This window comes from Pteropus medius, unplaced genomic scaffold (assembly GCF_902729225.1).
Source record: "Pteropus medius unplaced genomic scaffold, Ma_sr-lr_union100, whole genome shotgun sequence".
In the NCBI taxonomy this organism is placed as follows: Eukaryota; Metazoa; Chordata; class Mammalia; order Chiroptera; family Pteropodidae; genus Pteropus; species Pteropus medius.
Genome location: NW_024340697.1, coordinates 1,798,826 through 1,810,472, shown reverse-complemented (window position 1 = coordinate 1,810,472; position 11,647 = coordinate 1,798,826). Strand labels below are relative to the sequence as shown.

At 42.8% G+C, this 11,647-nt stretch overlaps 1 non-coding gene across 1 annotated transcript; it reads right to left on the bottom strand.

Annotated features, from left to right (window-relative positions):
* Window positions 1-10,985: 10,985 nt before the first annotated feature.
* Window positions 10,986-11,104, bottom strand: LOC120611783 (5S ribosomal RNA). The gene has a single exon (XR_005655295.1). It is a non-coding gene; the product is annotated as a 5S ribosomal RNA (ribosomal RNA).
* Window positions 11,105-11,647: the final 543 nt, after the last annotated feature.

The window sequence follows — 11,647 nt, the reverse complement described above, 5'->3', positions numbered from 1 at the left end:
TATCTCAATTCAAAGCGCATGAGCTTAGCAACCTCACTGTAATGCGTCTTCAAGACATTTAAGTTAGATCTCAACTCTCATAGTCTTAACTTCTACTTGTCATAACACCTCCCTTTCAACCATTGGTAATGGTTGGGACTTGAAAATAGGCATTGGTGTCTTTCACATTGATCTCAGCATGCTGTGATGTAACTCTTCCAACAGAGACCACATCTCAACTCCAAATCGATATATCAAACTAGAACTCAGGGAGATGGATAAAAGATTGTCAGGGTCAAGGACTGTGAAGGATCTGAAATTTGACTGTAAGTAAGCTCATGCATGAGTTAGCCTGCCACTGGTTCATGGATGCTGGCAGAAGACATGAGAGTCCTGGTTCAGAGACAAAGGACTCTATTATTCTCAGAACCACAAACAGCATGAGCTTTATATTCACATTAGATCCTTCTTGCTTCTCAAGACCCATGGGGGCTACACAGAGTGGCCCAGGTAGATGGAGTGAGTTTGCATCACAGCTGAGAAACTCTAAGCTTAGGGAACCCAAATGTGTTATAATAGGATGTAAGCAAACCTTGGCTGACTTTTGCCTCAGAGGGAGCTATTATCTTTATTATACTGAACAGTAAACAAACCCGCCTTTTGCTCTGAAGGGGAAATGCTGTCTCTACCTATCAAAGGATGCTATACAAACATCCTTGAAAAAGAAGTCCCAAACAAAGGCTGTCAGCACCTCTGCCTGCAAGACCTGTAGAAACTTGGGAGGCCTATGGAGAACTATCTCCAACTGCCATTAACAAAGGCTCTATGTTGCTGTGCTCTGTGTGTTGATTTTTACTTTCTATATGTTCTCAAACAGTAAACGTTAAATTTGCCTCTTCACAAAGCAGTACGGGGTGAACATGTCTTTACAATTAGTAACCAATAATTTCACTTTATTTTGATCAAGTGTGCTCTCTCCTTACAAAGATATGCACTTTCTTCTTTTTATTTGTGAAATGTGACAGTGACTATCCTAAGGTTTATTATTATGACAGTCCTGCCTGGATGGAAAATTTTAGACCAGTACAAACTCCCCAACTGTCAGTTCCAAGCCTTCAGCTCTTCTCCCTGCAGTTGATTCTCTTAGCATCCTGGAAAAGCAGAATCCATGTAATTTAAGTCAGGGGAGATCATCAACCTTGCTAAAGCCGAGATGAGTAAGGGCGTGGGGAGGGAAGAAGTTCTGGTTAGGCGGGAACACTGAAAGCAGGTATTTTAAAAGCCATCTGACTAGTCAAGTACTAGCATCTGATGCCAACTGAATATAATGCCACATAACTACCTTTTCAATACAGCGAATCATTTAATCTTCTGAAATGCTCGATGCTACCAGATGTTATGAGAACAAACTAACTCGATACTTAAAACTGACAGTAAAAGATGGTTATTAACGGAAAAAGCAGACATATCTATTTGCTCAATGCCTGAGTATAAGCAAAGCAAAACAAAAGCATACACACTTGACATCGTCGAGAAAAAAGAGAGCAGCATATCTTTATTCAAAATAAACATTGCCAGCAGGTGCAAAACACACATATGCTTCCTATCCATACTTGCTGATGAGACTGCCAAGTAAACACACATGTGTAAGCATGTAACTGAGGATGGCAAACAGAAGCGTACATCTGTCGAGAGAATAGACTTCACTCTTGTCTTCTCCATTGGATGGCTGACTTACAGGAGGCTCTTCCACCCACCGACAAGTCAAGGTTCATGTCTATACAGGGATCTGAAAGCAGCTAGTTTTCCATATACTTTTTAGGGGACTGGATGGCCCATTTTAATGATCAAACACAATGCATTCGATTATACCACGTTTATCATCATCCCAACATGGACACTGTAACTGACAGGCCCAGAGAGTGGTTCTTTTCACAAGAATTTAGGCCCCAGAGACAAAGAATTGGTTTATTTTTGTTTGTTCATGGTTAATGTTTCTATCGAATATACTACTATATGTCCTTGAAAGATACCTGAAATTCTTTTTCAGATGAGGCACAATACAAAAAAAAAAAATGGATAAGAATATCTACCTTCGGGGGGCTGTTAAACTAGTTAAGTGGACGATACTATCCAAAAATAACCAAGCCTCATGAAAGATGCGTAACATACTAGGGCCAAAGGGAACGGGGCTTGCATTTGAAAAGAAATCAGAAAACAGTTCTTGGAGGAGATGGTGCTTGAGACGGACGCTTACCAATGTTGAAATACCATTTCTAGGCTGGAAATGGACCGGCTTCTGCTCAGGGCGCCACATTAGCAAACCGAAACAGATAACTTTCGTGTCCCTGTAAATGTTCCTCTTGACCAGAAACATGGTATGTCCAGTCAGCCACTCCCCAGATGCCAAGCCAACTCTGGGCCTTTACACCACAAACAAGCTAGACCACAGTTCCTATCAATCACATATTTTCTATTTGTCTCTTCCTTCATCTTTATTCTTTATCCTGTAGAAGCTTCCTGCCTCCTGCACCATTTTACATTTTCCAAATGGAAACTGTCTACTTCATGAGGTGTTAAGTAAAGTGTATAATCACTTCTGCCCACCTCCTATTGGCCAGAACCTGGTCACATGGCCTCAACCTAACAACAGGAGAGGCTGGGAAATACTCTTCCTGTATCCCTTGGAAAGGAAAAAAAAGGAGGAGAATTTGATGACTGTATAACATTGGCTTTGCCACAGTTTCATTTAATTAAAAATGGGGAAAAGAAGAGAATATTTCTTTAAATTTGCTTATATTTGCATTAAAAAGAAAGTTTAGGATAGCAGAGTTATAAACGTGATTATGTCAATGGGGCAGGGGAGATGAGATGTACAAGGCCAGGGTTAGAAGAGGGGTGTGTGTGTGTGTGTGTGTGTGTGTGTGTGTAAATTACTAGGCTAGGTAAGCATGTTAGATATTCAGCAAAATACCATTTTTTAAAAATTAGCAGATAAGTAGAACATTCTCTACTCTTCTCAAACTTGCCACCCCCATGACAGTTCTCTACAGATGGCTCCCCTCCTACTTCTCAGAGAAAACCGAAGCCATCCGTGACAACTCCCTGCTGGCCAAGTTCTGCTCATCCCTCAGGTCTAACTCTAGACTTCATGTCCCCTGAGAAGCTGTGACTCACCCAGGTCTGGGTGACATGCCCCGCCCAGGAGTTCTTGGAGCACTCTCAACTCCCGCTATGATCACACTTTGTACATTGTTGTAATTGTTAGTTTTCTTGTCTGTCTCCCCTGCTACACTTTAAGCTCCTGGAGGAAGCAATCCTGCATACTTCGTGTATCCCTATAGGCCACCAATGCTGGCCACGATGTCAGCAGCCAATAAAAATGTGTTCCAATGAATGAAACAATGAATTAACCCAACAAAGAGTTAGGACGTGTTCATTTTTGCAACACTGGGAGTATTTCACTGCTGAAGAAAGAGTCTAGTTTGTGGCCAAATGAGATACCGTTCCTATCGATATCTTCCTTCTAAGTAAAAACTGGTCATTTTTAAGGGCGTCACATCCCTGACCTTGAACTGATCGCTTTTATTATCATATCACAGATCACAAAATGACATGCACGTTTTCTTCTTCAGGGGTTCATGTGTTCTCAGGAAATAATAATGAACCTTCCGATTTCTAGTGATTTTAAAAAAATATGTATAAACTTCAAGTTCTTGTTCACTCTTTTCTGCAATTCTTGAGAAACTTAAAAACGGATAGGGGGCAGTTTATATATAGAAACTAAAGCAGAGACAGCAAAGGAGGAAGGCAGCTTCGGGCTTAGTCTAAGTTCTTGCTTTGGCTCGCCCTTTATGGATGGAGCCAGCTTGGCTTGGAACTGAGGTCTTCACAGCCCTTAACAGACTCACCTCCCACTCTGGTGCATTCTCACTCATCCCCTGCTGCCAGACTACCATTTGATATCAGCATAAGCTCCTCTTCATGGGAAGAAAGCATCACATCTGGCTCAATGTCTGCTGATATATCAGGTCCCAACCTGCATGAGCCGTAATGGCCGGCAGAAGCAGGAGGCAGTAGAAAAAGCCCGGGCTTTGGAGTAAAAAGGGTAGGCTTTAAATTCTTCTCCATCTCCTTCTGGCTCAGAAACCTCCAGCGAATTATTACATTCTCTGAGCTTTAGTGTCCTTAGCTATAAAAGAAAGGTGATAATTTTTATTGGGGTTGTAAAAGTTAAAATAGTCAAAGCAGTGTCTCATATAGTTTCTGGTATATAATAGATGCTATAAACAGTAGGTATTATTCCTATTATTATTATTATTATTATTATTAATGATAAGAGGTCAGATCATATTATAATATAATCCCTACAAATGAAGAAGAACCTGTAGTTCCTGGGAATGAGCATCTTACTGAACTGCAAACCAGAACCACAGCTCACATTTGTCTTTGCATTCCGTTCTGTAACTACTTCCCGCCACAATCGAGTAACGAAGGCAGGTACAACTGTCACCATTTTCCAGATGAGGAAAACAGGCCTCAGCGAAATCACTCCACTTGCCCAAGGACACACAGGTCAGTAATTCAGAGCTGGGACCCAATTCTTTTGACTTCCCACCACACCAGAATAAACCAATCAAGTATTCTTTGATTTCCAGTTAAGGAGATCCTCGCATTTTTTTTTTTTTTTTTTTTTTTTTTTTTAGCAGATTCGAAAGCAGTGAATAAGCAACTTGGGGTTGGGGAAGAGAAGGAAGGTGGTTTATTGGGGCGGCACTTGGAGATTACAGAGCCAAAGTCTGTCTCTGTGACTTAGCCCAGCATTTCTCATCCCACTGCTGCTGGTATTCGGGGTTGGATCATGCTTTGTTGAAAACCATTACGTTCATCCCAGCTTCTCTTTGGACAGCCCAGGCAATGGGAATTGATGCAACTCAGGTGAGGTCCAACGGCTCCCAGCAGAGTTAAGAGCATCATCTTCTTCCATGATGCTTCTCCAAGACTCTATAAGGCATCTTCAGTAACTGTGCCTGACAAATGGGCAGGAAATGCTAAACGGCAGGTCATCTACACATAATAGGAGAAAGTACTTGCACCCAAACCAAGGCACGTTAGTGGATGGCTCTCAGTTTAAAGAAGAACGAAATAGGAAGGGAGAAAGGGAGAAAATGAACACTGTTATTAGAAGATTGATTTTTATTTCTTTCATTTTATAAATGACTTGATATGACCAAGCCTTGTATTCTGCTTCACAATCAAAACAGAATCTGTTTAACAATATAAAAAGGTATCTAAAAATAAGAAGGGGGCATATGCATTCCAATCTGTTTTAGAGCAGATTATGATTATGGCTCGATTAAGGCCCCCCGCCTTCCTTCCTAACTTTGCTCTTGCCTAAGAAGTAAGAGAATAATACAGCTCTGAAGTTTCCCGAAGTCCTCCTGCAGGATTAAAGGTCCTTGACATTTTAATAGTCAAGCATTCTTATGAATGTGCAAATACCCGGCAATGGAGCAATGTCAACAGCCTTGATTGTTTCAATGGTTGGAATCCTGGAGGCCTGATTTGTGATTCCAGCCAGGAAAAAGACTGAAAATCTGTTAGGAGATCAGAACCACTTGACACATTTTGGTTTACAGTGGGTAGTGGTTCACAATGTGTGTGATCTGTAGACCAGCAGCATTGGCATCACCCAGGAGCTTGTGAGAAATACAGATTCTCAGGCCTCACTCCAAACCTGTAACATCCTCAGAAACTCTGGGGTTAGAAGCCCAGCCATCTGCATTTTAACAAGCCCTCCGGGTGATGCTGACAACCACTGGTCTAGAACTATGCACCCAAGACCTGTTTTTGTGAAAAAAAGCTTTATTAGAAAATGGCCACACCTATTTATTTACATATTGTCTATGGCTGTTTCGGTGCTCCAAGAGTGAGCAGAGTTGTTAAGACAGAGATGTCTGGCCCTCAAAGTTGAAAATATTTACTATCTAATCCTTTGCAGAAAATGTTTGCTGACCTCTTATCTAGAGTATAGAGAAAAATAAATTACAAGGCTTTTTATCATTATGGAAAGAAATCCTGAAATGTATTATTTCTTAGTTTTCAAACTTCTCTCCCTCAGCCCCACACACACACACACACACACACACACACACGACACGCAAGACACGCTATCATTACGCACACATCGCACACACTATCACCCATCATCGCTAGATGAGAGTCAGTATAGCAAGCAATGTGCAGTATACTTATGGAATTACCGGTGTTGACTCTTGAAGTCAGATGGCCTGGGTCTTCATTTTGATTCAGTCACTGACTAGCTTTATGACCTTGGGTAAGTTATTGAAGACCTCTTGCCTTCAGTTTCCTTATCTGTAGGATGGGTATAACAATAGGGCCTACTGCTTAAGATTGTTGGAAAATTCGCTGAGTTGGTAATGTACTGAACACTTAGTACTAAGCATTTCAACTAGTGCCTGGCACATAGTAAGCCCCAGTCTGCGTTAGCTACGCTACTTCTGGCTGTAAGTGCAGAATAGCTAGCTATGCAAGAAATGTTAGCTGCTATGGTTATTTAAGCCATATCGAGATACTTCAAGGACATTTTGAAAGGAAGGATGACTTCTCAGCCCTCTGCTTTCTCCTTCATCATTCAACGATTAGGGAAGATCCGAAGGTCCAAGGAGTCTTAAGAATTGAAGAGACACCAGAAATGTTTTGTCCATCCAGCCCTTCCACTAGGGAGAGAAATCTAAAGGAAACACAGGTCACCCCTCGCCTGTAGCCCCACCCAACTCCTCCCCCATCTCCAAACCTTTGCTAAGGAGGGGAAAATGAGAATGTGTCATCTGTACTACAGTTCCTAATGGCTAACATAGTCCTTTCCCCCTTTGATTAAGTCCCTTTTCACTCTGTCCCTCTTCAATGGGGGTGAAAAGTGGAGTCATTTGTAAGCTCCAGGGACATTGTGTTGTCACCTGCATGCTCTACCTGCTGAAGTCGAGAGCTGAGCTCATTCTCATGGCCGCCTTTATCTAAGACCCACTTCAAGGGCACATGACCTGTGCTCAGAACAGCCCCACGCTTATCTCTTAATGCCTCTTAATGCTCTGGGGTCACCCTCTTGAAATTCTTAAGTTGTGAGCCAGGGGCCCCACATTTGCATTTTACACCCGAGCCCCACAAATGATGTAGCCCATCCCATCGCCTTCATTCTTTGTAGAAACCTGATTCTAAACTGAGCCTGCTGCCCAAGTCTTACTATATATTAAGAACTCTGGATAAACACGGCAAGCTATTTTTAAAATAAGCCACAGCGACAACAACAAGGATGACTTAATCTTTAAGAAGGTGAAACATCTTCTCTGGCACTTTCCAAAACAAAGATGCCTAATACTAGCCAGCAGAGGTCGTTCTTGCTGCATGGCAGGAGAGGAATTTTTAAGAGGCAAGCTCATAACTTAACATTGAGACTTTAAGGGAGCAGGGCCTCAAAGAAGCTTGATCTACGAACTTTTATAACATCTTGCTTTCTTCTGATGAAGATACAGCCACATAGACAGGAAATTCAACACCCACCAAATTTAAGTGGAAGACCTGCAAATAATAATCGTAACAAGGTATTAACTCGGTTAAATAAAAAATAATGCAACTAAATTCAACTTCTTCAGATAAGTTGACATATTGTAACACTGTCTTGTCTTTTCAAACTGGTGTTTAGTACAGAGAATATGTGATATTGTGATTTATAATAAGAAATGCATATTTGATCCTTGTCCCCTTTGTGGCACGGAGCTCCTAAAACCCTAGGAATTTCCTAAGAATTCTGTTAACATAACAAAAGGTGCCTTTTGTTATGTTAATGAGGTGACTCGGAAAGCTGGTAGGAGTGGGGGCTGGTTGCCAAGGTAACCAACCTTGTTTAGAAGGTTGGAACTTTCAGCCCCACCCCTTGGTGTCTGGAGAAGGGGAGAAGGGCTGGATGAATCTAACGCCAATGGCCAATGATTTGATCGATCATGACTACGTAATAAAGCCTCCGTAAAAACCCAAGAAGGGAAGATTCGGAGAGCTTCCTTCCAGGTTGGTGAACACATGGAGATTTAGGGAGAGTGGCACACCCAGAGAGGGCACGGTAGCTCCGTGCCCCTTCCCCGTACCTTGCCTTCTGCATCTCTTCCATCTGGCTGTTATATCTTTTTATAATAAACCAGTAACGTAGTAAGTAAAATGTTTCTCTGAGTTCTGTGAGCTGCTCTAGCAAATTAATTGAACCCAGGGAGGGGGTCGTGGGAACCTCTGATTTATAGCCAACCTGTCATCAGAAGTATGAGTAGATATTGTCAGAATTGAATTGCTGGACACCCAGCTGTTGTCCTAAGAAGCGCTTGTTGGATGTGTGGGGAACCCCACCCCCCAACACACACACAGTGAAATTTGCCCTCGGAACACCAAGAACATAATGAAGACATTTTCCAATGTGTTCTCTGTGATCTTAAAGAGTTGCATTCGTTGCCAAATGAAATGTAGAAGGTTTAAGTGCAGCAGAGAATCGATGTCTTTCATTCTAGGGCTCGTGTCAAAGTAGCGGAATGAATCCGAGGTTTCCCTTGTATGTGTTTCCTAATTTGCTAGAAGGTCCCAGCTGAACACATATTCCCAGACCGAAGTCCGGGATTCCGTGTAAATACACAGTGATGGAATGAGATGACTCCGTTGCTAGAAAAACTATAGGTTGTTAAGACCAAGCTCCATTCTTACATAATGGCATCATTCTGCCCAGTATTAAAATGTCACTAGCACTAAGGCCACAGTTCATCGTAGAAAGACATTCAGATAGACCTGATGGTTTCTCAAATTAATTATTTTATGTGGTGCGAGATTAGAAAGCATTCTTAACTATATCACCGGAATTCCTCAGTCCCTACCACACTGCAAGATCCTCCAACTTGCGGTACGTAAAGGAAGTACACCTGCGAGCAGTGATGCCAGACAGAAGGGAAATATGCCAAAATGTCATTAAAGAAAATGGTCTTGGTTAGTCCGTTGTGGTCCAGCAATCCTAAGCCAGCAGCCTCGGAAGCTAGCTCGCCAAGTTTCTGGGCTTGGACCAGTTACCCAAGATGTGTGTGCACCGGATGTGTAATTTATCACGTGTATAAGCAACTACGTTATATTTATGTTAAGCAGCATAAACGTCTTTTCAGAGTAATAGGGTCACTGCCCTGATCCCAGCCTAACGAGATACAAAGAGAGTCTAAATGTCTGGGCTCCTGTGCCTTAGGGGTTTCTTGTTGCACAGGGTCTGCTGGGACCCCCAACTTCAGATGCACCTCTGTGAGAAAAGCCCTGAGAAGCTGCATTTACTTCCCCACCGTGTCCCCTCGGTCCTCTGAATAAGCCTCATCCTGCTTGTTAGCTGGTTCTATAGAAAACAAAGCAAAAGTCATGGCAGCTGATCGATCATGTGCTCTAATCTTGTTATCTGCGCTAGCCCTGCCACCTGGCTGAGATGAGTCTCAAACTTAATTCCATGCAATGAGGTCTGAAGGGAGACCCGCTGAGGGCTTCCAGAAAAGTGGGTTCCTTGCTTAAGAAAGTATTTTAATCTGTCTACGGCAACGAGCTGCCCCAGGAGCAAGGAGATTGCTTTGGTGGTTTAGCTTCATTAGTCGTCCTCCTGCCCATTGGAATCACCTCTGCTCTGATGGATGCTGGATGGATCCCTTCCGAACAAGGGAGTCTGTAAACAACCACCTTCCCTTAACAGAGCTCTAGTGCAGCCTTAGATATAAGAAAACTCCGATAAGACCCAAATAAAGGGAAGGTCTGCTAATCATTCCTTTTCTATTTCCTTTACACATTTGTCTGTGCTTTCTCATTTTTCTGTAGCAGATTTGTATCATTCCCTAATCAGAAAAGAAGATACTGCGTGAGAACTAGGTTCACATCCACCCGTCAGTCCTTCCACTATTGTGGGCCTTAAGTTCCTCATCTGTAAAATGAGAGATGTGGATGATGTAATGGCTAAACGCATTCCAACCCTGACAAATCTGTGGATTCTAGTGAAATGAAGTCAAGATTGAGGAGACAGCTTAAAATAACGGTACTAATGTGGCCATATATCTACGTATGTTAACACAGAATGACCTGAAAATAAATAAAATTTTTAAAGGGAGGGTCCAGAATATTGCATAGACTTGTGGATATGCAAAGAGAATCTCTTGAATGACAAGAAAGAAACTGGTTACAGTAATTAGTCTGAATTGGGAGATAGAGGCTGGCCTGGGGGTTATTTTATACTTTTGACTGTTAGAATTTTTGCCAGCTGTACTATAGTGCCTTCTCAAACCAAAAAAAAAAAAAAAAAAGTGGAATATGCCATACCAGCCTCCTGCCATTTAACTTTATAAACATGTAAAGCACTTAATATGCTAGATATTTCCTCCAAACAGCCTCTCCCTTACACATCTTCTCAGCTTGCAAATTAGATCTTATCTCCTCCATTTTTACAGGTGATTCTGAGAAGTCAAATACATTCCTGGAGTCATTCAGAGTCAAGATCTGGGCCTGGATCTGTTTGATCCCCAGAAGCGCGTTTGTATTTCCAACATGTCTGCGCACAAGGAGATGTGGGCCATGGGTTCTAGACAAATCTTAGCCGGAGCCACGAAAAGAGCGCATATTAGTGAGCTGCTATTGCAGAGCACGGAGCTGATGGCTTTGTGGGCATCTGGTGTGCTAGGAAACCCTAGTGTGTTTTTTATTACTCAGGTGTAGAGGCCGTCACTACACATCCTCCCATCCCCCCTCTCTCCATGCTGAAGGCTGTTTGTTTCTCAGCTTGAAGGCTGTTTCTTTGGTCGCATGAGGATGTTTGACCACTGCCCAAGCAAGCCAAAGTGTTGAGAAGGTAAGTTCCAGAAGCAGCATTCAGCCAAACAACAAATAGGGTGGACAGGAATTGCATTTCCTTTGCCTCCTCGGTTAGGCTTTTTTTTAAACCCCTACAGCACCTGGTCTTCCTAGGTGGTCTCCCATCCAAGTACTAACCAGGCCCGACCCTGCTTAGCTTCCGAGATCAGACGGGATCTGGCTTGTTCAGGGTGGCATGGCCGTAGACAGGCTAATTCTTAGTAAGTCCCACACTGGCTCCCAAAGGTCCCCAGCGGGACTGAGCTCCCATTGCTCGCAGCAGTTGCTGATAACACACCCATCCTTCATTATCTTCCTTCCCTTCCCTTCCCTTCCCAACAGCTCAAGGCCCGCCCATCTACTGCCCAGTTTCCAGAGATCACCTCCCAGACCAACTACTTGTGCTCACATCCTTGCCTTGGGGACTGCTTCTGGAAACCCCGAACTAGGACAACAAGAAAAGCTTAAAGAGATTACTCTGAGAGGAGAATCTGACCCATCAGTTTTGATTAGGTTAAAAACAATACGTTGCTCATTCTATTTCATGGGCACATTTGATTTCTTATCCACGGACCAGTGGCGAAGCCCAAGGAGCCTGCATTTTCCAAGGCAATGCACGAGGACAGAGGAACAGCTCTTGAACATTTTTCCAGATCATATATGGCCTGGTCACTGGCAAACTGTGTGGAGAATCTCTCTCTGTCTGTGATGAAGCATTGGGTACATTGCTGCCATCTGTGCCAGGGGCCAG